The sequence below is a fragment of the Cupressus sempervirens genome, chromosome 10, assembly GCF_028749045.1.
Source record: "Cupressus sempervirens isolate cs-2001-9-10 chromosome 10, ASM2874904v1, whole genome shotgun sequence".
Lineage (NCBI taxonomy): Eukaryota > Viridiplantae > Streptophyta > Pinopsida > Cupressales > Cupressaceae > Cupressus > Cupressus sempervirens.
The window spans coordinates 336,461,436-336,488,483 of NC_143127.1; positions in this window are offsets into that span (position 1 = coordinate 336,461,436).

Consider the following 27,048-nt stretch of genomic DNA (forward strand, 5'->3'; position numbering starts at 1 on the left):
TACCAAGTCAGTTCAATGTTGATACTCGGGTCTAATTATCCACTCAAATGATATGCTGAAAGTTAGGAAACATAGTGGAACTTGGCGACTATGGAATTCAGTTAACACTATGCACTTGGTTCGCATTAATCACTTGGCAAGCGAAGATGACTTGATCAACATTGGTAACTTGGTAGACACTACTTGAAGCCAAATCCTCTATTGACACTACAACTTGTTAGATATTGTCAACTTGGTAGATACTACTCTTTGTTAGCTCAGTTAACATTGTTAACATAGTTTACACTAGAGCTCAGTTAACACTATTCTATCTAGTAGCTCGAGTTGTATTGTCTTCCATGATGATATAAGTGTTTTGGCACTAATTAACAATATGAATTTCCATAGGGTCAACATAAAGTTCCAAGGAAACCCTCTAGAAGAGAGATATGTTTCATATATATGTACTTAACTTGTAACCTAACTTAAATTTATACCATAAAATGGTGAAAATGACTATCAATAAAGGCAAAGCTTAAAAATTGTAGGTGAAAATATTTAATGTATAGTATGAAAAGAATAAATTCTATTGGTGAAGACATCACAAAAATTCATTGAAAAAATTGTCATTATTCATGATTGGTCTAATCATGGGACCCAATTGTCATAGCATGGGTAAAACGAGCACCTGGAATGTTCTCTTTTTTTTGCAAAATTTAGGGTACCTAGTGAGTGAAATTCACAAATTGGCAAACATTTTCCGCTAAAGTTATCCCTGGAATGGATGCATTTAGGTTACACATGACCATTAATGGAGTAGTTCATTGATTTTGTAAGACCAAATCTAGAAGGATGGCATACCTTTGCAATTTCCTTATGACTCGTGTATTGAAAAATATTTTGAATGTATGGATTTTTATAATTCTTCACACAAATATTTTCTAGGTGATGAGGTTTTTGAACCTAACAATATGGATATAGAGCTTCACCAAGAGGGTGTTGATGCAATATTAGATATAAATAAGAACCTTATAATAAACAATTTGCATCCTTATTAGTGTTATTTATCTCAAACTTTGTCACCTCATCAATCTCCCTCTACAAATACTCTAGGAAAGAAAACTTTAAATAGAAGAGGTAGGAAATCAAAAGGTATGAAGGCTAAACAATACATATAAGAAGGTATCCAGTCTATGCTTGAGGAAAAATTCAAAACTTCATAAAGAGTTATGAGGAGGGAAAAGTGTAATCTTAAAGAGAAATGAAGCTCATATCATGGAATGTTGGAGGCATTAATGAATTTGATAAAAGATGGAAAATCAAGTTATAGCTTGATTCTTCACACATTGATATAGTCTTGTTACAATAAACCAAACTCTTATTAGAAACATATGACAAAATAATAGCACAATGGTTAGTACGAAAATCTATGCATAACACATGTCATAGTACTTTAGGTGGAATGATGACACTATGTGATCCTAAGTCAATAGTGGGGGACCTTTTCAATCAATAGATTGGATAGGAATTAATGATTAATAAAAATTTTGATTCCTAATTTAGCGTGATAAATGTCTATGGTCCCTTAGCCAAAATTGAAAAAAAGATGTTGTGGAAGTTCCTCACTCACTAGATATAATACATTCCAACAAAAAGTTATACTACGGGGAAAATTTAATACTATCAAATTGATGAAAGACATAAAGAGAGGCATTTTACCACTACTAAAGTTATGGAAAAATTTTCCTCTTTCATCATAGATAATGATTTACAAGATATTTCTCTAGATAATGTTGTTTTTGTTAGAGTAGGGTTACCATTACATTGAAAGACCAATCTGTTAGTGTCTCATAAAACTACTCAACTTATAGTACACAAGAGGTGGTTAAGCCCTTGTCATGAATCTCAAGGGGGGCACTAAATATTTTTCCAAAAATATCCCCCTTAGTGTTACCCAAAGGTCTATGGATCCAAACCTTTGACCAAGCTCTGATACCACTTGTTAGAGTTGGGTTTCATTAAACCAAAAGACTAATCTATAAGTGCACAATACAACCACTCAACTTATAGTATATATGAGATGGTTACGCCCTTTTCACGAATCTCAAGGGGAGGGCTAAACATTTTTTCAACAATTTTCACATGAACTATTAAATAGGACATTTTTTACAAATTTTTGAAAGGTTGGATAGACTCGTTAATAATGAATGAAATATTTAAGTACTCTCACTATTGTCAAAAATCCTATCATTTTTTGGATCTGGTCATTTTCCCATCCAATAAGTTACAGATAGAATTAGACAAGAAACACTCCCACAACATAGTTTTTCTTTCAAATTTAAAGGAATTTGGTTCCTAATATCTACATTTCCTTCCTTTAATTAGATGGTGGCAGGTCAATTCCCCTTTAAAGGGGATGATGATGTTTTAATTTCAATAAGAATTGTAATATGTTAAAATGCACATTAAGGAATGGAATGCCAATGTATTTTTTAGTGGACATATAATAGATTTTCCTCAAAAGAAATAGATACAAATTAACTCCAAAATGTAGAGAAAGGAAGATGAAATCAATACTAATAGTTGGGTCTCTTTGCTATTGAAAAAGCATAAGCACCCTCTAAATTTATCTAGGTACAAATCCCTATGTAAGATTTACAATAAATCAACTACATTGTGATTGATAATGCTTTTAACCTAAAAACAAGAAAGGTTTACAAATATCTATCTGTAAACACGACATAGATGCGAAAAGACTAACTGACTAAAAGGAAATAAATAGTAAATGAGACAAAGTTCATTTACCGGAATGTTGCATTAAATAATGAAGATAGAGAGAAATACGAATGATCCTTTCAAAACACACAAACAAATAAAGCACAAAGTCAAAAACAAAACTATCAAAGTAATCATATATACCAAACTACATTCGAAGATAACCAACATAATGCAAAAATCAACATTGATCAAGAATTTCATACATAAACTCAAAGTTTTGATGCACTAAAATACTACTCCTCTGAACATAGTAAAAGAAGACAGACTTTGTTGTTTGTTACACACAAAAACCACTATCTTAAAAAAGCCTCCCTTCTCTCCCTATACTCACAACCCTTTATTCTATTGTCACTCAAATTCTCCCCAACAAATGTTTAGAAAAATTGGAATCATTCTTTTGTTACTTTTTGCATATTATAAAGGACTTCAAAAGTACTAAATGATTGTGGCAACCGATTCTTGGGAATGAGAAACTTACCTATCTCCTTGCCCCCAAATGTTTATATCATTATAAAAATTATTTTATAACTATGTGAATACAAGACCTCTACAATATACATCTCTTGACAGTTGGTATATTTAGAAGTTTTTGACACATGGCTATACTTCAATCAAAATCATTCCATAGTGTGGGAAGATAATGTGACTTGAACCTTTATCCAACCTGGACAAAACAACTAGAATCCATACTAATTCAATCAATCTCTACCTAACATGGTCTACATAGGAACTCGACATCACCTCCAGAGTTGATGCTCCTTATTGGAGAGCTTTATGCCTCTTGCTGAGAACCTGACTTAAACCATTTTGTGACCATGATTTCCTCTCAAGTCAAATACTTTGTCCAACTTTCTCTATTGAATACTTTGTGAGATCTCCCCAAGATGTAAATGTTTTTCTTCAAAACCATTATAATGAATTATTACTCTAATTTCAACATGGCCCACTATTGTAGATAGTTGTATGTTGGAATGAATCATGAATTATGTGCATGCATGCTGTATAACTTTGCGGGTCTTGCTTGTAGTGTTCGATCTAATTTTGTCAATAGAGAGTGTGTGTCACTTCCTTTTGCACCTTAAAGATCTTATGACCACATTCATTCATATACAATTAGATATTTAGTCAAATAGCTTACACATGTATACAGGTCCTTAGATGTTTGTGCCTTTGTTGTCCTCTCCTTGGTGAGCCCAATATATGCATGTGTCTAGTTATCACTTTTAAAGCATTCTATCAAATTGTTTGCAAATTGAACTATATCCATATATTATCATTGTGTGATAATGAGTTTGTATGGAACTATAGGTGATGTTCCTTACATTGACATCTATCACCTCCAATAGCTATGTATTGCACATTGTGCCTTCCTGTGACATCTTATGAAAAGATTGTCTTGTGTTTTCTTTTGTCAAATGGTTCACATGCTTCCTTGGCACCTGCATAGTAACCATGACATATTGTACTACACAAGGATGATTCTTTCAAGTTCACCATGGGGAGATTATTAAGTTATCCTTAATATTTGACATTGGATTCATTACATTGAAATTACATTGTGAGTCATCTCCCTTTCAATGTTAATATGGTCAATGCAAAAAAAAGGTAATTCTCATGGGGCAATCTAACCTGACAATATTTTGGGAACTCCATTATGGATTATTTTGATTAGTTCCACTACTCTTATTTGTATCTCTATTTGGGATGAGCCTATGAATCTCATCCTTGACCATAGCTTAAAATAATCCCTATGCATGATCTTCTAAGCATATAGAACTGCATGCTTTTTGTCAAAAAACTTATGTGTCATTCTCTAGAACCCATCCAGATCAAAGGTCCAACCTTGAATTTCTTAGTAATTCATGAGATCAATCTCAAAATAGATTGTGACCCTCCATAAGGACCGACATGTCTAAGAAAGTGCTTGTCCACAATTTATCAAATGTCTACTATCATTCCCCTACTAGGATTGGGGGTTCAACATTGATATTTACCCTAAATTACTAAACTATCCATTTGGCATAACCTCTTAATTAAGCCCAAATTTTCATTGAATCTCCCATGGATGCAGAGATACAATAGCAACTATGAAAGAATAATCTTTTATAACTTATATGTCTTTGATATTAGGAGGACAAAAATATCACTTACTATTTTCTTACTCAGAATAACCACTCTGAATTGGATTCTCATATATATAATCTAGGAGTAGGTATATATTACCTTTGAATTTTTCATATCAATGTACAACACATTTCCAAAGTCTTTCTAGACTCTAAACTACTATATTTCTAAATTGAGAATGAATCACTAAACCCAAGCCAATGAATTACACATCTAAATATTTGAGCTTCAATTCTGTGAACTTTGAAATGTATTAAACCAAGATGAATTAGGATAAGCCATTTAACCTACATGATAAATTGAACCACTTTTGAATTCAGTTCAAAGAAGTATGAAACCTAAAACTAAAATTTTAAATACATGGCCTATTTGGGTACCAATAGGGGCTCTAACTGTGGGACTATTTTTGACTCAAAAACAAAGAACTCCAAAAATCTTTGGAAAAATACAAGTTCCTTATCCCTTATGTGATAGGATCACCAATAAAAGGAAAACTGGGAGTTTTTTGCATAAGGGCAGAGGAGAGTAGGGCAAAGCCAACCGGAAAATGCTAAACTACCTGCAAGTGTAAAACTTGCACATTATTCAAACTAACAACACACACACCAAAAGAATATTTTTTAAAAATATATACAAATGTAGGAATAGAGCCTACCATAGGAATTATAAGTAATAAAAAGTTACGTGAATCCATTTCTAGTTGGGAGAAGTAGGAACCTTCCTGAACAATAGGTTGTGCCTTAATGGAGTAGCTCTAGACCACTGCCTAATGGCAACCTCTTCAATGCCAAACCTCAAGCTAAAGGCACATATAAATATGTTTACCAAGTACTTCTTTCCAAACAACCATAACTCATCATAGCACTCTTCATCTTCAAATGGTTTTTCTATACTATCTTTCAAATTAAGAAAGGTCTCGAATTGAGGAGAACAATATTTAGGAAATTTCTCATTAGCCTCCTGACTATAGTCTACAATTATGACCTACTTATTTCCATGATTGTGTGAATCATGTTTCACATTATCAAATAGAGAGAATTCATCCATTATGGGATCAAATTTATTATAAATATTTACTTCAACTCTATGAAGAATCGGGATATCATCAAATATGTAAAATATCTGATCTTTCATTCCTCCCAATGCATCCTCAGATTTCACAACATTATCTTCGGTAGAGTCACACCCAAAAGAATGAAATGAATCACCAAAAAACCTCTTATATTCTATCTATTTTATATTCATACTTGGATTTCTCAAAGAGGAATCTCTTTGCCCAAGAGATGATAAAAATCTGTATATGATGTATTTTTCTTCTTTGTAGAGGAGAGTGTCATCCAATAACTCAACTGAGTTACCCATAGGATGAGGACTAACTCCAACCTTCCCTCCTTCCATAAAATTTTTATTATTTTCTAATATGAGAGAAAATAATGGATTTTCATCACTTAATGGTGAATCATAAATCTCAAACAAAGAATTTTCTCTAATAGCAATATTTTCACAAAACCCCATTGGCAAGAATAGTGGGTTGGGCTTACTTCATATGACTCTATCTTCCAGCTTTTTATAATTTTATTCAATCTCTTTTTTTGCTAATGTGTTTGGTTGAAACTAGACTGCTTCCATTGGAAGTGCAAGATGATCATCTTCTTGAAAATTGCCCAAATCTATGGTGAGAAAATCTATCTCTACTTCAGTAGTCTTGCCACTTTTAATGAAGGTTTCATGCTAAAACCTATCATTTTCATATTCAGCCAATGATTCTATATTTTCAAAGAAAAGAGGAGAATCTTCTCCTTTCTCATCTTCTATGCATGGTGGAAAAGATTTTAGCTCTTTACTTTCAACCAGATCTAGATCAATAATTGAACCATACTTAGTCGAGGGATTCTCTTGATTTTGAAACCTTTCTTCTTCTTTGTTAAGAAGGGAAACATTTAACATTTCCAATGGGCTATCCACTAGCTAGAAGTTATATTTAAGATTTATTTCTTTCTCTTTGTTTTCACTAATATTCTCATCCTTCAAAACTAGGTCAGCAGGAGGCTGAAGTAAATCTTATTGGACTTCTTGTTCATTCATGATGAGGTGACTGACATAAACTGATGAAATTGAGATAACTAGAGCTTCTTCTTCATCAACCTTCAACTCTTTGTTTAGCTATGATAGCTTTTTTGATATAATTACAACACTATGCTCTTTTCTTCTAACTCTTTCAACTTTTAGAATCTAAGATAAAGGCTTCTCCACAATAGCCAAGACATGGCATCATCTTCCAAGCTTGTATTATTCCTAATAGCTCAGGAAATTATTTCCTTATAGCTATCCATGAATTCATGAAAAATTTTATCCTCCATCAAATAAAGTTCCTTGAGAGTGGGATTTGGCCTTCTCATGACTTTTGTATTCAGCATGGTTTTTATATAGAGTTACCAATCTCCTGTGCATAGAGATAATCATAAAACTAAGGAAAAAATTATAGACATAGATCTTTGTTTCTAGATTCCCTATTAGAGTCGCCAAAAATCTATTTGTGGATAGATTTTCCTCCAAAGAAATAGATACAATTTAACTCCAAAATGCCCAGAAAGGAAGACTAAATCAATACTAATAGTTGGGTCACTTCACTATTGAAAATTTGTAAGTGTCCTTTGAATTTACCTAGGTATAACTCCTTGTGTAAGATTTACAATAAATCAACTACACTATGATTGATAATGCTTTTAGCCTAAAAGCAGGAAAGGTTCATAATTCTTTTAACATCTATTCGTAAACACGACATGGATGCAAAAAGACTAATTGATTGAAAGGAAATGAATAGTGAAAAACACAAAGTTCATTTACCAAAACACTGCATTACATAATTAACATAGACAAAAAGATGAATGATTTCTAAACACACAAATAACTAAAGCACAATGTCCAAAATAAAACTCTGACAGTAATCATATATACCAAACTACATTTGGAGATAACCAAGATTATTCATTAATCAACATTGATCAGGAATTTAATACATAAACTCAAAGTTAAGATGAACTAAAATACTCCTTCTCTGAACACAACAAAATAAAACAAACTTTGTTGTTTGATACACACAAAAAGCACTATTTGAAAAAAGCTTCCCTTCTCTCCTTATATTAACAGCCTCTTATTCGGTTGTCGCTCAAAGTCTCCCTAGCAAAAATTCAAAAAAACTAGAACCATTCTTTTGTTATCTTCTGCATATTATAAAGGACTTGAAAACTATTAAACGGTTATGGCAACTGATTCTTGGGAACTAGAATCTTACTTATCTCCTTGCCCCCCAATGTTTATATCATTACAAACATTGTTTTATAACTATGTGAATACATGACATCTACAATATACATATGTTGATCGTTGGCATCTTCATATATTTTTGACATGTGGCTATACTTCAATCTAAATCTTTCTATAGTGTGGAGAAGATAACATGACTTGAACCTTTATCCAACCTGGAAAAAACTCCTAGACTCCATACTAATTCAATCAATCTCTACATGACATGGTCTGCATAGGAACTTAGCATCGCTTGTAGACCCAATTCTCCTTATTGGAGAGCTTTATGCCTCTTGCCAAGATCTTGACTTAAACTGTTTCATGAGTGTGACTGCCTCTCAAGTCAAATACTTTGTTCAAATTTCTCTATCAAATACTTTATGAGATCTCCCCAAGATGTATATGTTTTGCTTCAAAACCATTAGAACGTAGTTCTTACTCTAATTCTAACATGGCCCACTATTGTAGATAGTTGTATGTTGGAATGAATCTATAATTGTGTACATGCATGGTGTATGACTTTGTGGGTCTTTGTTGTAGTGTTCAATCTAATTTTTTCAATGGAGAGTGTGCATCACTTCCTTTTGTACCTTCAAGAGCTCATGACCAAATTCATTCATATACAATTCGATATTCAATCAAATATCTTACACATGTATGTGGGTCCTTAGATGCTTGTGCCTCTATTGTCCTCTCCTTGGTGAGCTTGATATATGCAAGTGTCTAGTTATCACTTTTAAACAATTCTATCAAATTGTTCACAACCTAAAATATATTCATATATTCCCATCATGTGATAGTAAGGCTATGAGGAACTATAGGTGATGTTCCTATCATTGACATTTGTCACCTCCAATAGCTATGCCTTGCACATTGTGCCTTCCCATGGCATCTTAGCAAAAGATTGTCTTGTGTTTTCTTTTTTTTACCAACATCTATCTATATTTGACTTTGGTATCTATATTTCCATAAGCCATGACCATATTAACATTTAGTTAAATGGTTTGCATGCTTCCTTGGTTCCTCCATAGTGACCATGGACGTGTATTGTGCTATGCAAGGATGATTCTTTCAAGTTCACCATGGGGAGATTATTAGGTTATCCTTGATATTCATCATTGGAGTCATTATATTGAAATTTCTTTATGAGTAATTTCCCTTTGAAAGATAATATGGTCAATGTGAAAAAAAAAGGCAATTCTCATGAGCCGGTCTAACTCAACAATGTTTTGGGAACTCCATTATACATTCTTTTTATTAGTTGCACTGCTCTTATATGTATCTCCATTTGGGATGAGCCTATGAATCTCATCCTTGACCATATCCTAGAAGAATCCGTATGCATGATCTTAAAATCATATAGAACCACATGTGTTTTTTCAAATACTCGTGTGTCATTCTCTAGACCCCATCTAGGTCAAAGGTCAGGCCTTGACTTTCATAGTAATTCATGAGATCAATCTAGGAATAGATGGGGACCCTCCATCAGGACTAGCATGTATAAGAAAGTGCCTATCAATTATTTATCAAATGTCTACTATCATTACCCTACCAAGATTGGGGGTTCAACATTGATATTTCCCTTAAATTACTGAATTATCCATTTGGCATAACCTCTTAACTAAGCCCAAATTTTCATTGAGCCTCCAATGGATGCAGATATAAAATAGAAACTATGAAAGAATAATCTCCAATAACTTGTATGTCTTTAACATTAGGAGGATAGAGAAATCACTTACTATCTTCTTTTGAAGAATATCTGTTGGAATGTCTTAATGGGAAGAGATCTTTTGAGAGTGGGGGTGAATCAGAAGCACTAGCTTTTTATCCACTTTAAAACCCTTAATAACATATAACTAAAATTAACATCCATGCATATAAACATTAAACAATCATAAGAGACAAACATGCATCACCACATAACACTTGAGATTTTGGTGACCCAAAAACCCTCCAGGAATAAGAAGGTAAAACTAGGGTGGGGATGATGCCCATGAAATTATTGCAGCAATTCATTTCAACCACTTCTAATGGTTTTCCCTATATAAAGGCTTGCCTTATTAAAGGCTTCAACACACTGTTAAATGTGACCTTGTTAAAGGATTTCTACACCCTGTTAGGAGTGTGCCTTGTTAGAGGACTTAAGAACATTCAACTTAGAATGCCACCCTATTAAAGGATTTACATAAGGCTGTTAAACCTACCTAACTCAATAGGATTTCCAAATTCCTAATACAATTATAAGAGAGTATTAAAATAATACACCTGAACTAATGCAATCTCTAATGCTGATCTCAGGCTCTTGATCTACTCATCTATTCCTGATCTCTGCTAGATCTGATCTATTGATTGTGTTCCTTGTTCTGTTTTGATCAACTAGATGTGTAAATGATGTCCTTTCCACTAAATCTTTGACACCAATGCTCTGCAATGACCTTAATAAAAGGCTCTTTTGTTCCTTCTTCATTCCAACTCTTGTTCAATGGCATCAGGACTGCCGTATAAAGATTAGTGGATTGTTATGCATCCTTGGATAAAAAGTTCCCGCTTAAACCCTAGAAATTCACCCATTGGTTGCATGCAATTCAAAATTTTTGATTGGCTGCATGAGGATTGCTTAGGTAAATGGAAGGATTTAATCTTATCTCCTTATCCTATCATGAGTCATGCATAACAATTTTACATCTTGGTTTGTATTGGCACAAACTCTTATGCTAATCCTACGTTGCTTGACACATGAAGTAATAATGATGCTCGGCACCATCTATTCTAGATTTCCTGGCATCTATTGTGTTTCCTGCATTACTTGGCTCCTATAGAATTCCTGAATCACTCGGCTTCTATTAACTTCACAATGTTTTGCACAAACTATCTTCTGATCTACTCAACTTATGTTGAATTATGTATAGCTTGGCATATACTGAAATGTGTTCTACTCAACATTGATTGTAGTTTACTTGGCACTAACTGTGACTCAACTCATATATTGTGCTCAACATGTATACTGAAAATGGTTAAGTGTGTTGACACTCAATTGTCAATCTTATTAATTTGATCAACAATCTCCCCCTTTGACATGAGTATAAAAAAAAACACTTAATTGATCATTCATGATCTAAACCTTATGTGTACATTCTTCACTTTCAAATTTTCAAAAATATATTGTGAACAATAGTATACCTTATGACTCCCCCTGACTTGATTATACCTTGACATGTCATGAATTCTTATGTCTTGTGCCATTGTGCCTAATATCCTTTGTTTCTGATCCTGTTATCTTCTTATCTTCTCCCTTTTATAATATTATCTCCCCCTTAGAATAACAACAATATTATCTCCCCCTTTTTGAAACTGATATCAAAGGGTCCTAAATGGTAATTCCATGCTTGGCCAAAAATGTTTTATTTACCTCAAGGAGAATTTTGAGAGTTGCATCCTAGTTATTCAATGCAATATTCAATGACTTGTGTTGGATTGCAAGATCTCCTACTAGATCAACTAGTCTTTCATGAGTAGAAATATTTGGATCTTTCTTCAGGACTATTTTTGCATACATTTTCTCCTTGTGTAATACTTCCAAGTGAGGAGTGATTGAGGCTTGTATCTGCATCGGTTTTTCTTTAATAGTGCCCTCTTCTGATGATAATGTAGCTAATTCCCTCTGAGTGTGAAGTGTTTGAGGAAATTTCTTTTCACTTTGTGTAGGATTTAAGCTTTCAAGGTTCAAAACTTTTGGATTTATTTCTTGTGTGAACCGGGAAAAATCACACAATTTTCTATAAAGGGAAAAGATATTCCTTAACACAATCTTTACATTATCCAATTTCTTAGATAGGTCAACCTATCCCAAAATTATGTTATTAGCTATCTCTTGGCTGTCCTTGCCTTCAAAACTTCTTTTCTAACCATTCCATAAATTTTGCATTTGTATCATGGTCTTCATTATTCACTTGATCAACTATATCAGATAATTTCTCAAGGATTGGCTTTCTTGAATCTGGAGGTTGTAGGCTGAAGGCATCCTTGAATATATCTTTGATCTCATTCATTGCCTCTTGCCTCCTTCTCTTATCCAATGCATTTTTTATCTCATTCATCTTTTCTTCAATTAAAGTGCTTGAATCATAATAGGGTATTTTAATTTCTTCATTAAGCTCAGGAATGCCATAATGAATGGTCATGGCTACCCTGGTAGAACTTGAGCTTGGTGTACTAAGATGTAAGGTCATCATTTTAGTACTCGGCTTCTAAATGGGTTTGGTAGGAGTTCCTATTTTTGGCAATTCAACCAAAGTTTGTATTGTTGACTCCTCCCTATCCTGTGTTTCTTCTTTATCCTCTTCTTCTTGCTTGGCTTCTTCTTTTTGTGTCATTACTACTGGAGGTGTAATTGTTGTCTATACTATTATACCTATGACTTCCTCTATTGTTGCACTCTACTCCTAATGAGCTTATGTGGCTATTCTTGGTGGTGAAGGAGGTGGTAGAAATGAAGGTCTAGTAGTTTGAATGATTTGAGGTGGTTCTTGTGGTGACACCTTGGCTTCTTTAAGTTTATCTACTAACTTTTGGAGATCATCTACACTGACCAATATGGGACTTGTACACAATTATGTTTGTACAGTTGTTTGGTCAAGGATCTTAGGGAGATCCTCTGCAGTTAATAGATTTATGTTTTGACATGAGGTGTCAACAACATCCTTAATCTTTATGATTTCTATAGGTGTGGTAGTAGAGCAAGGAGGACTAGGAGGTGGAAGTTGTGTGTCTTGCACACTTTGCTACTCATCAGTACCCTTGTCTTCATCTTTTCCTTCCTACTCTCTCTTCCTTGTTTTCCTCTTCTTCAACGTACTTCTGTCTTTTCATCTATCCTCTTCCTTGTTTCCTCTGGTTTAGCAACAACTTCTTCTTTGTACTCCTCTTCAAGGACATCTTCTGTTTTCTTGTACAAGTTCTTCCAAGCTCTTGTGGTTCTCTGTACAACTTCTTCCATTTTATTTTGGAGAATGGAGAATGCCCTATACTTAGGTGTAACCCTAGTGTTATGCCTTTTGACTGCTTGAGTTATCTACTCATTAGTCAAATCAGGCATTATGCTTGCTAGGGTTGATTCCCTCATCTCCTTCTCCATTTTCAGACAAAAATGCCATCTATCTTCTACAATTTTAGACAACTCCTTTGGCAATTGTCCATCTAGTTCAAGAGGTGTATACTTGAACTGTGCTATTAATGCATAGACTGATTCTTCTATGCTATTTTGTTCCTCTCTATTGTACTTATTGAAATCAATCTTTTTCATTTCACTTAAGTCTCCATTCCTAATCTTCTCACATAATATATCAACTAAAGACTTAGGAGGATGACTTATCTTTTTAGTCTGATCTTCTTCATCAGTATCAGGTCGAGCTACATATCTTTTCCTTTTCCTTGGCTCTTCTTGTGTCTTCTTGACTGTCTTCTTCTTCTTTGTAGCTTCCACTTTGGCCTTTTGTGTAGAGGCTCTTGTTCTAGCTCTGGTTGTTGGCTTTTTGGGTGTTTGCACTGCAACTTTATTTGGTGAGAATTGAGAAGTAGGAGGTGTCTTTTCCTTCCTTTTGATGACTTTTCCTTTGATGGGTGCTTCCTTGGTTTTTGCTTCCTTGGCACTCTCATCTTTGTCTTCACCTTGGCCTTGTGACAATTCAAGTGGCCCTTGTTCTGGTTCATCCTCATCATTCTCATCATCACCTTCTTCTTCTCCATCACTAATCTCCTCTGCTTCGTTTGTTGCACTTGTTTCCCCAACACCAAACTTCTTCTTTATTTTCTTTACTAACTTTTCCTTTTTCTTTACTATTGTGGCTATCTTGAGTTTTGTAACAATTCTTGATTTGACAATATCATATGTTCTAAACGCCTTTGCAGATTTGTCCATTTCTTTTGCAAGTAATGTTGTGATGGCTGTAGAAGCTTTGTCAATATAAAGCTCATATACCAATGGTCTAAGACATCTTATTCTTGGAAGGACTACTTGAATGTAAGTATAATCAATGTCAACCAGAAAACATATGTCATTTACATGCTTTTCTACCAGTGAGACTAGTATCCTCATTCTTTTCTTCATTGCAATCTTGAAATCATCAAAATAGATAGACATTTGATTATTAAAGCTATCCCCCATTTGTGCAATGAAATCATTTATTTGATAAAAAATGGTTTTATTTTGATTCCAGTTAACTTTACCAAATGAAGGGAATTCCTTCATCACATAGAAGAACATACAAACTAGCACTTACCCAAATTTACATTGTGCACCCTTGGATTTTTTTATAGCTCCAATATTTTCATTAATCTGCTGCAACATGAGCTATGTAAGGTCATAGGTGTGGTCTTTCTTTACAAGCTTATATGCCACATCCACTGCTATGCTGGGTACACTATTCAACCTGGTGGATTGATAAAACTTGTGTGATATGATCCTTATAGAAAAGTCTAGAAGGGGATCAGTTATGGTGTCTATGGTCATGCCTCTATTGTTCTATTTTTCACCTATGTTCTTCTCAATTGTTTCCTTCTTTTCACTTCTCAATGTCTTGGGCCGATCTAGGGTTGGAAATCCTATAACCCTATGAACCATCTTCTTGGTAATCTTGACTAGTCCTTGCTCTAACTAGAATGATCCATCATGGATTCTGCTAAGTATTATGTGTATCCACTCAATTTTGAATACGATTGGAAAAACTAGGGATTTGGGTAAACCCTTCTTCTCTATGATAGAAAACTCATCTTTCAGTATACCATTGTCACAAAGTTTTTCAAAGGCATTAAAGATTTCCAAGTCTCCTATGGCTGCTATTTTGCAATTATAAAACTTTCGCACATCTTGAACCATAACATCTTTTTCAAGGATGGCGGATAGGGCACCAGTGGGATCATTTTTATATGCAACTTCTGGTATGGGCCTAAACTTTGGTTGCTTAACCTTGTTACTAAAATGTTGAATCTCATGGCTCTCTTTCCCTTGGGTCATCTTTGAACTAGATGCCAGTCTAACTGAACTAGAGTTTGACGATTAAAGCAAACTTCACAAACTGTAAAACTCGGCACCTGAAAGAAATACCTGGTTAAATGCTTAGATTGCTTGGGTAGATGTTGAATCACTATAAATTTCTAGATGAAAGCTTGAAAATTGCTCAGTCATGCTCTTGGTAATTGCTCTTCATTTGAATGGCTAAAAATGAATTGATTTTCACCTTTAAGCAACTCAAAAACCTTGCATTTAATGCATTTAGGTACCTTTACTTGTCACTCAGCTTCCAAAGGTTTTCCAACTCGACATCGACTCGGAAGCTGTTCTCACTCGGCATCTACTAACTTTGTTAATAACTCAACCACCACTGTAGTTTCACTCGGCATCATCATTTAAATTGTTTGTCTTGGCATCTTGTCTCATGTAGATTTATACTTTGCAGTGCTTCTTCATGGTTTAGGGCTGATGTATGATACTTCCTTCTATGTATCAGCCCCGTAGGTTCATCTTGTGATTAATTAGATGAGAAATGATCACTTGACATCATGGGTGAAGTGACCCTTCCATTAGATGTACTTGATTCATCCTTTTTCTACCATGTCTTCTTCATGTTTTTTCTAATGTGTTCCACATCAATCTTTTCTTTACCCTTATTTACTTCAATCTTGGGTGCCTTGGCCTTTGTCGGACAATTTATGCTAACATGTCTAGTTTTCAAGAAACTAAAGCAAGTAGTTTGGTTCAACCACCTTTTATAGTTTCCCTTGAAATGTGTTGTTATGCAGTTCTGGGGTATATGTCCATACTCTTGACAATAGTAACAACTTTGAATTGTATTTTAGTCCCAATTGTAATGGTGTTCATAGTTGTCCCTTCTTACATGCTGATTTGGTGTCCACATAGGCTTTGATCTACATTCAAAGTCTCTATGTCCATACTTGCTGCAATTATGGCAATGTCCATCAAATCTTTGTGTTCTCATGACTTTAGATCTGCAATCTTGTGTCATATGTCCTTGCATGTTGCACTTGTGATAGTAACCCTTGCTTTTGGGTGTGTTTGGCTGATTGATCCTTCTACTCCTACAAATGTTAGTAGTATGCCCCCTTTTATTATAGTAATGACAAGTGGGTTTAGAATCCTTACCATTTTCACTTCGTTACTCAACACTCTTTGATGATTCTCCAACTTCAGTGCTATTATATCCAAGTGCTGATGTATCATGGGCTAATCTTGGGGATTTCAGCAACTGTTCAAAGTACTTGATGGCTTCACTTGACTTGTTGAGATTTTTTGTTATTTCTTTTTCTTTGTTCAATTCATTTTGCACTTGTTCATTCTGCATCCTCAAAGTAGAGATCTCAATATATTTCATAATGAGTTCATGATGAAGGTTCATCATTTGGCCAAGTGTATCCATCTGCATGTTTGAGATCCTTTTCTCTTCAAGTCTATTTGCAAGATTTCTTTTTTCATCTTCTATCATGACTCTATCCTCAACTACTCTTTCCTTTCGTTCAGTGATTTCACATAGCATCATGGCCTGTGATTCATGCTCTATCTTAAGAGTTCTTATCTCTTCTCCTTGAGCTCAATTTTTCTCCATCAATTCTGCTATTACTGCATCAAATTCTTTGAAATCTCCTTTGGAAAATACTTGTGTGGTGTCAATCTCCTTGTAGTGAATAACATTTTCAGCTATAGCTATTTCCTTCCTTCTTTTTAAGGATTTTCTTAATTCCTCTCTAGCTTCCTCTACCTTATGTAGAGCAAGATGCACATCTATCACCTAGTTCTCAATGATCTTCCCAAGTTTGAAGACTTCCATCTTCAGATCTTTTCCTCCAAGATGTTAGGCTTTTCCTTGAGAGAACTTAGCTCTAATACCAATTGTTGAAATTTCTTAATTGGAAGAGATCTTCTGAGAGGGTGGGGGGTGAATTAGAAGTACTAGCTTTTAATCCACTTTAAAACCCTTAATAACATATAACTAAAATTAACATGCATGCATATAAACATTAAAAAACCATAAGAGACAAACATGCATCACCACATAACACTTGAGATTTTAGTGACCCAGAAACCCTCCAGGAATAAGAAGGTAAAATTGAGGTGGGGATGATACCCACGAAATTACTGCAGAAATTGATTTCAACCACTTTTGATGTTTTGCCTTGTTAAAGGCCTGCCCTATTAAAGGCTTCAACACACTGTTAAATGTGACCCTATTAAAGGATTTCTACACCCTATTAGGAGTGTGCCTTGTTAGAGGTAAAGAACATTCAACTTAGAATGCCACCCTGTTAAAGGATTTATGTAAGGTTGTTAAACCTACCTAACTCAATAGGATTTCCAAATTCCTAATACAATTGCAAGAGAGTATTAAAATAATACACCTGAACTAATGCAATCTCTAATGCTGATCTTAGGCTCTTGATCTAATCGTCTATTCCCGATCTTTGCTAGATCTAATCTATTAATTGTGTTCCTTTTTCTGTTCTGATCAACTAGATGTGTAAATGTTGTCCTTTCCACTAAATCTTTGACACCAATGCTCTGAAATGACCTCAGTAAAAGGCTCTACTATTCCTTCTTCATTCCAACTCTCGTTCAATGGCATCAAGACTCCTTTATAAAGATTAGTGGGTCATTATGCATCCTTGGATAAAAAGTTCCCTCTCAAACCCTAGAAATTCACCCATTGGCTGCATGCAATTCCAATTTTTTGATTGGTTGCATGAGGATCGCATAGGTAAATGGAAGGATTTGATCTTTTCTCCTTATCCTTTCATGAGTCATGCATAACCGTTTTACATCTTGGTTTGTATTGGCACAAACTCTTATGCTAATCATGTGTTGCTCAACACATGAAGTAATACTAATGCTTGACACCATCTATTCTGGATTGCCTAGCATCTACTATGTTTCTTGTGTTACTCGGCTCCTATAGAATTCCTGAATCGCTCGGCTTCTATTAACTTCACAATGTCAGCACAAATTGTCTTCTGATCTACTCAGCACATGTTGAATTATGTATAGCTTGGCATATATTGAAATGTGTTCTGCTTGACATCAACTATAATTTGCTCAATACTAACTATGACTCGGCTCATATTGTGTGCTTGGCATGTATACTGAAAATGGTTAAGTGTGTTGACACTCAATTGTCAATCTTATTAATTTGATCAACAATATCCACTTTGAATTGGATTCTCATGGTATATGATCTAGAAGTAGGTATATATTTCCTTGGAATTTGTCATAGCAATGTACAAAACATCTCCAAAGTCTTTCTGGACTCTAAACCACTATATTTTTGAACTAGGAATGAATCACTAAACCCAAGACAATGAATTACATGTCTAAACCTTTGAGCTTCCATTCTATAAACTTTGAAATATATTGAATAGGATGAATCAGGATAAGCCATTGAACTTACATGAGAAATTGAACTACTTTGAACCACTTTGATCTGCTTCAAACCACTTTTGAATTTAGTTCAAAGAGGTTCCAAATCTAAAACTAAAATTTAAAATACGAGGTCTATACAGGTACCAACAGTATTCAAATAAATTTTCTCTCGAAAGGAGTTTGTGCAACAAGAGTTGAAACAAATTAATGAGCACATACTAAAATATGATTTAGATTTTCTCACATTTACTAAACGAAATTGACTTGTAGGGAGAAGGGGTAGAATTATGTAGTAGGGAGAAAAAATTTGGCAACAAAAATCTAGTTAATTATGGTTAAAAGAGGGTAATATAAACAAACAAAAAAATCCTTGCATCTTTGGAACAAAGAAGTGAAGTGGACAGAATCTTCAACATTGAGGAATTATCCTTAGGTAATCTTATAGTTGATGTGCATGGTATTCACCACAAGGTGGTTAATTTATTCAAAAATCTTTTGGATCCTCCATCAAGAGTTACCTTAAAAAATTCTAGAGAATAGGAGCTTCTTGATTCTATTCCTCGAATCATCACACTACAACATAATGAAACTCTACTAGCTCCATTTACCCATCAACAAGTTCACAAGGTAGTATTTTCGTTACCTCTAGATAAGGCCCCGGGTCCTAATAAATTTACTACTTTATTTTTTCAAAATCTTTGGGATGTTATCAATTTAGATTTTGTATTAGCAATGGATTATTCATAGGGAAAATTGGCTATGCTCAAAAAAATTAATGCTACAAACCCAAAAAATGTGATCTTCAAACTTTTCTAATTTCTAGCTTATCTTCCTTTGCAATGTCTTTTATAAAATCTTCACCAAAGCCATTTATCAATGTCTCCAACCTATAATTTGGAGAATAATTTCTCTAGAAAAAGGTGGCTTTTTTCTAGCAAAGGAAACTATGGAAGGGGCTTTGGTAGCACATAAATCATTACATTCAGTCAAAGAGAACCAAATTCCATCATTTACAATCATATTGATTATAATGAATGAATATGATATACCCAACTCATCTATTTTGATCAAATTCCTTAAAAGATTTGGATTTATAAAAAAATGGTGTAAATGGATCTATGCTTGCATATCGAGAGCTTTGTTCTTAGTTATTATTATTGGTTTCCCTATTGGATTTTTTCGATCTTTACAAGGTTTTTGTTATGGGACTATTGTAAGGAGTATACTTACAACTTAATTAATATCATATACCTTTCTTAACTCCCCCATAATTTTTTTCTACAAACTCCTTTATTCCCATAATACTTACAATTTATTCGAGGAAGTTTTTTCTTAGGGTTTTGGTACCCAATCTTAATAAAGCTCATTATTGGTTTATTATTTTCCCCTTTACAAATACATTGCTAGCATCTTTTTCAACATTTTAGGTTCAAGTGGAATCTTACTTTAGTAATTGGTTACTTCCCTAAGAATTTTAGAGTTTGGTTGGAGATTATTGAGTAGGAGTAGGTCCCTTTAAGGCAAGTAGTTCTAATGGAAAACTTTCTCAAGATTTCAAAACTGATTACCCACATTGCTTTTATTTTTCTAAGCACATTATCAATCATGGGGTAATTTCTCTAACAAAATAGTAGTTAATCTTTTCCTCACAACTTGCTTCAATTTTTCTTTCTAATTTCATGAACATGGTCATGTCATGGAATATCTCAGAGGAAATTATTGTCAAAATAATTAGTGTTAAAATTTGAGAGAATATTAATTTTCTTCAAGTTTTAAAGAAATAAAACTTGTGGAAGGTAAAGCCCTTGGTTGCAAGACTTTTTCCTTGAGAGCCATTGAAGGAAAACTAGGAATTCAAGTTGGTCTTAGATAGTATAAAAATGGCATTTCTGTTACAAGATATGGGACTGTTCCTTAATACAATAACTATTGTGCATACAGATTTCCCTCTTGAAATTATAAAAGTCCTTACAAGATTTCGATTTGTAGAAAAATGGTGTAAATGGATCTATGCTTGTAGATCAAGAGCTTTATTCTCAATTTTTATTAATGGTTTCCCTACTAGATTTTTTAGATCTTCACAAGGTGTCCGTTATGGGACTATTCTAAGGAATATACTTACAAGTTGATTAATATTATACACCTTTCTTAACTCCCCCATGAAATTTTTCTACAAACTTCTGTATTCCCATAATACTTACAATTTATTGGATGAAGTTTTTTTTAGGGTTTTGGTACCTAATCTTAATAAAGCTCATCATTGGTTTATTAGTTTCCCCTTTAAGTATACATTACTAGCATCTTTGTCAACATTTCAAGTTCAAGTGGGCTCTTACTTAAATAATTGGTTACTTCCATAAGAATTTTAGAGTTTGGTTGGAAATTGTTGAGTGGGAGCACCCCTTTAAGGTAGGTAGTTCTGATGGAGAACTTTCTCAAGATTTCAAAACTGGTTGCCCACATTGGTTTTTGTGTTGCTAAGTGCATATTGGTGGTGAGGTAATTTCTCTAACAAAATAGGAGTTAATCTTTCACTCACAACTTTCCTCAAATTTTCTTTCTAATTTCATGAACATGGTCAAGTCATGGAATATCTCAGAGTAAATCATTATCAAAACAATTAGTGTTGAAATTTGTGAGAATAATTTAATTTTCTTCAAATTTTAAAGAAATACAACTAGTGGAAGGAAAATCCCTTGGTTGAAAGACCTTTTTCTTGAGAGCCATTGAAAAAAAACTAGGAATTCATGTTGATCTAAGATAGAATGAAAATGGTGTTTTTATTACAAGATATGGGACTATTCCTCAATACAATAACTATTGTGCATAGAGTTTTTGCTCTTGAAATTCCCAATGACATTTATATCAAATTATTAGTTTTTCTAGAACTTTTAGGGCATGTGTAGGACATGATACCCCCTACGAAGGCTAGAGAATATTTATTTTCAACCTCTTTAGTGGTTGTTTATCTGTTTCTTGTCCTAATGTGCAACTCAATTTAGGTAGGATTGAACTAATGATTAGGTCCATCATTCAGAAGGATCTACTATAGGGTGAAATTGAAATGACAAGGATAAAAATTGAAACTCTACATATTATAGAAAAAATTGATTATGGGGATGTTCAACCCATGGAGGAATAAATAAGGGAATAATTTTGAATACATTCTTGGATATTGTTTTTGAGTTTTTGTCGAATCCAAATAGTCAAGATAGTATATTGAGGGAAAAAACTTAGGTTCAAACTAAAATCTTAGTAGGGATGATGGTTTACTAACAAGGCTGCTCTTTGTTATAGTAAGTGGTAACTTTCTATCAATAGGGTATTTTGAGATCTCATGCTTTATCTAATATGCGGGTCTTTTGGATTCTCACTAATACAGATATGGGGCATATTTTTGGCAATATGATACTTTTAATGTTGTGCCTTATCTAATTGGTGTTTCTTTGATCCACATGGGGCTCATGATGTATAGTTTTATTGATTAGGTGGGAGATCATTTCTCCAACATGGTGGATTCTTAGACAGCGATGCATAGTCTTTCCGATAAGGTGGGTACAATTTTTTATGACATGATGGAGGGACATTGATGCAATACACATATTTGTTGATATGCCTCACTCTATCAGTTAGGATGCAATTGAAAGAACCAATTTGGTCAATAAGGTATTTTTTTTATTTCAGGAAGGATTGAATAAAATGCATATTATCAGTGATAGAAGGCACAAATTACACATATTGGGTAAATATTACTACCATCTATCAGGTAGGTCAAATATATATGCATTGTCATCAATGCAAATTTTGGATTTTTGGGAGGTTTATAATTTATTCATGGTTGGTAGGATTTATGACTAGCATAATTGTAGCCCATGTTATAAGGGAATTGTTCTAGCGTCGCTTTTTTGTATGATTTTTTTGTATATGGTAAAAATTGGAGGTTTTCTTTCTAGTTCTTTCCTCTAAGAGCCTTTGAACTAGTTTTATATAAATTAATAAAATATTAGTGTCTTGCCACTTTCGCAAAAAAGAAGAACAAATTTTTACAATTTTGAATCCAAGTATCAATTGAATCATAAAAGTCAAATGCAATTATTTGACAAAAAGGTGTTCCTTTGTGATGAAATTAGCCATGGAAGTAGTATAAAATAGACAACCATAAGAAGAATACTTATACACCCTAGAATCAATGTAAAGAGGACCATCAAGAGCATTAATAGTTTCAAAATTATCAAAGGTAATACTAAGGTCTAAAATACACTTAAAAGTAGGTTTAGGCTTGGGTTGGACATGAGGTTTAGATTTAATCTTGATTTTAGGTTGAGGTACACACTTGATAGTGTTAGTGGTATGGTCATTTGCTTCTCTCAGATGATTGTAGTAAATATTCATCACAAAGGAAGATGAAGGTTGAGAAATCATATGTATAATGTGTTGAGGAAAAGGATTTGTATAGATATGAGATTTTGATATTGAAGTGCCACTGATTTTTTCTAGCTATCATGATTATTAATAGACAAGGTGTTAGAATTAATCAAGTCTTTAATCTTATTTTTCAAGGTATGACGATGTTTTGTATTATGGCCAAGTTGATAATGATATTGACAAAAGGATTTGGAATCAAACTATGGTCTTAATAATGTAGAGGGAGGAAGTAATGTAACAGGAGGGATTTTAATAATATTATCACATAGTAAGCTTCCCATAATTATATGCAAACACTCATAGAGAGGAATAAACTTACAATTAATTTTAAAAATAGAGTAATAAGTACTGATACTTGTGGATGCAACAACTACTTGTTCATCTAATATATTTGTATCTTCGTTTATCTTGACATAGTTATTAGGTATCTATACTTTTTTTTCGTTAGGAGCGTCATCACTCTTATTAGGTGGTATAGGAGCCATTAGAGTGGTTCTCTCAAGTTGACTCACTTATAATCAATAATGATGAAGTGTTGCACAAAGTTGTAAAAAAAGAGGTACATTGAGTAAGAAGATTCTTATCTCTAATGTCTTTTTGTAAATTAGTTATAAACATATGTTGAATATCAATATAAGGCACAAGATAAGAAATCTAAGCATGTCAATTCTTAAATATTCTAATTATATTAGTCACTTTTTCTACAAGACCTTGTTTATAGTGCATTAAGTTTGTCAAGGATACTTGAGGATCAATATTGTCATGAAATTGTTGGATGAAAGCATTATTAATATTATAAAAAGAATCAATAGAATAAGGTGGCCAAGATAAATACCATTGCAAGGCCTTGTCTCAAAATGTTCAAGCAAACAAATTGGCTAGAATACCATGATCATGGGCATAGTAACTACATAGGACTTAAAAACATTTAAGACAAGTCACAAGATCACCCTTACCATTATAAGTATTGAGGTGAGGAATATCATCTTGCTGATGGGAAATACTACATATAATGTATAAGGAGAAAGGACTACCCATGTCACATGTAGGCACATTGAACTTGGATTGAGTTAAGGAAGCAAGTTTTTATTGCAAGGAAGAAAAAGATTGAGAAAGGCTAGTGATAGTGGAACAATTAGAGGAAATAGTTAGCAATGACATATTTAACACAAGAGGAGAGTGTATGAATTAGTGGGAATAGAAGGTGATATAAGTGGAACACTAGGAACCACAATAATATAAGGATTAGTATAAGTGTAAGAAACATTGTGGTATAAAGAACATTGTGGTATAATGAATGTGAGTTGGGCATTGAAGCTAGTGGAACACTCATACAAAGAGAGGGGATAGGAAGACTCATAATAGAAGGATTGGAAGATTAGATTGATATAACTACAATAGGAGGAACATATGCTAGAATACTAGATATAGGAGTGGAAATAAACATGGAGGGCTCAATACTAGTGAAGGGTATAACCATTCCTATTCAAAATATAGCTTAATTCAAAGGCTTAACATTGGAATTGAGAAGGTGAGTAAGAGTGCATAAGATATTAACACCATATTTACCATTATGTATGACTTTCTTATGATTGTCAAAATTAGAAATAGTGTCTCTATTATGATTCTCTTAAATAATCCAATTGTGCATCTTGTCAATTTTAATAGAAATCTTATGGACTTATTCAAAACAAGCTCTTAAAGCATCATCTTCATTATGACATGACTAAAAAGAGTCATTCTCTATACAAGGATCTATATTATGGAAGACCAAAGTTTCACTAAGGTTTCTAAAGAGAGGAGATGAAGATTCTAGATCAAAGGAAGAAATTAGACTATGGTTTTTTCTAATAGGAATTCTATAGGTACGAGTTAAGGTAATGAATCTCATACACAAAGTAAAAAAATCAAGATCACACAAAGAGAATCTAACTTTTAGGTATGAACTAAATCTAAAATAAGATACAATATAGAATCTAAATGAAAGCACATACAAGAATTATGCAAAGAAAAAGGACAAGAGATGATTCAACCAAATAATTAAATCTAACTCCAAAATCTAATCTAGAAATGAGTAAGATGTAAAGCTCACCAAAATATAAGTAAACACACAATAGAATAAAAATGGGAATCTAAAACACACAAAAAAGAAAAATTTATTGTGGGCGGGTTCACCAAATTATATTAGGTCAAATGCAAAGTAATGGGAAAAGGTATTAATTACTCAATATTTTGGGTTGGGTTTAACCTTATACCTCAAAGGGAAGTTAACAAGATTTATCATTTTAGTTCCAACTCTAAGTAAATTAGATCTACGAAGATTAGTAAAAACTAAATGATGAAGGGGCACTAATAAAAAAAATTCTTATCATTTTAGAATAAGAGAAAGAATGCAATATCTTTGAAACCCTAATATAGCAAGAGATATGATATTAGGACTAATGAGTATAGAAAGTAGATGTATTGAAATGAAGAAATAAATTAAATGGTTTACCTTGAAAAGTGAGGTGGAATATTAGATCTGATTTTCTTTCATTTGTGCAACTCAAAATAGTGAACATATCTAGTTCCAAAAGTGAAACAATGAGATCCCTAAATCCCAAAAATTATAGGTCAATCTAGAAGGTTAAGGTAAATTAGAAGAGAGGTTAGGGTCACATTGCATCCTTGACCTTAAGTGTCTTATTGTGAAATCATTTCTAAACCTCTAAAGTTCTTTAAAAGGGGTATCTAAATCTATGCTCCATGTTTTCTTTTCACATTTGAAACCTACAAGAAAAATTATATGTTTTGTTGATGGGCAATTTTACTTTGTCAAAGCCTAATATAGGAATTAATCTTGAAATTAAAATGATTGAAATGTTTGAAATGTAAATTAAATGCATGAATTCACCTTAAAATAGTAGGATTTCTTATATCGAATATAATTAGCTACTTTAACAATTGAATGGATCGGAGGATGTGAATGTAGAAGTTGTCTCTTGATGACAAGCTCCAATATCAAAAATGAAGGAAGCTAGATCTTGAAACATTTGTGGTATGAACATGGAAGATATGATGAATCACCCAAATGAACTCCTTGAAGCTCTTTGTAATTTTCTTAAATGCAAGATATATCCTCTCTAATAGCTTGCAAAAGGATCTCGTTGAATGTAATTGAAGATACCTTGAATGATTTGAGTGCTTATTAATGAGAATGATAGAAATGTTAATGCTTTCTTGTAGGTTCATATTAAATATGATGAAAATGGATGTTCTTATGAATAATTTAAAATAAACTTTCTCTCGCTAGCTGATCGAGTAAGGAACTAATACCTCAAATATACCTTGACCCACAAGCCAACAAGGTGATCCAAAAATGGGTCCCATTCAAGGACACACTATATTATCAATTACATACTACATCTCTAACTCCCAAAAAAATAAACTCCTAGGAATCACTCAATGTACTATAATGGGTCCCAGTTTTGGGAAATTAAGTGTAGAATCAAGAAAACCCTATTTTAGTGCAAAAAAGAAATTTTAAGTTATTGAAAGAAGGCAAGGGAGGACCAAATTAGATAGGTCCTACCTCTATCTTTGCATCATAAAATAGGAATACCAAGGAGGATCCATTATATCCTACCCTAATTCCTTATAGAAGGTACAAAAATAGATAGGAAGAAAGTAGAGAATGCAAATTAAAGTCAAGTCAAGCATTAAATCTCACTAAATAGATGCTAAAATAAAATTAAATGGAAGTTCTTCCAAATAAATTTGATAAGCTTCCTTCTCTTATTTTTCCTTACTTTTTTGTTGGGTCTTCTTATTATCTTCCTCCTCCAATAGATCTACTTGTTTGAAATTTCACATCTCTTCATCTCTGTATTTTATCATGTTGCTTGTTCAAAATCTCCTCATCCTTTAGGGAATACTAATAAGACTCATCCATATTCTACAACTTGCTCAAATTGATCTCATCTTGTATTTATCTACACTCTCATAACACTGACATGCCTTACAATTCTATGTAT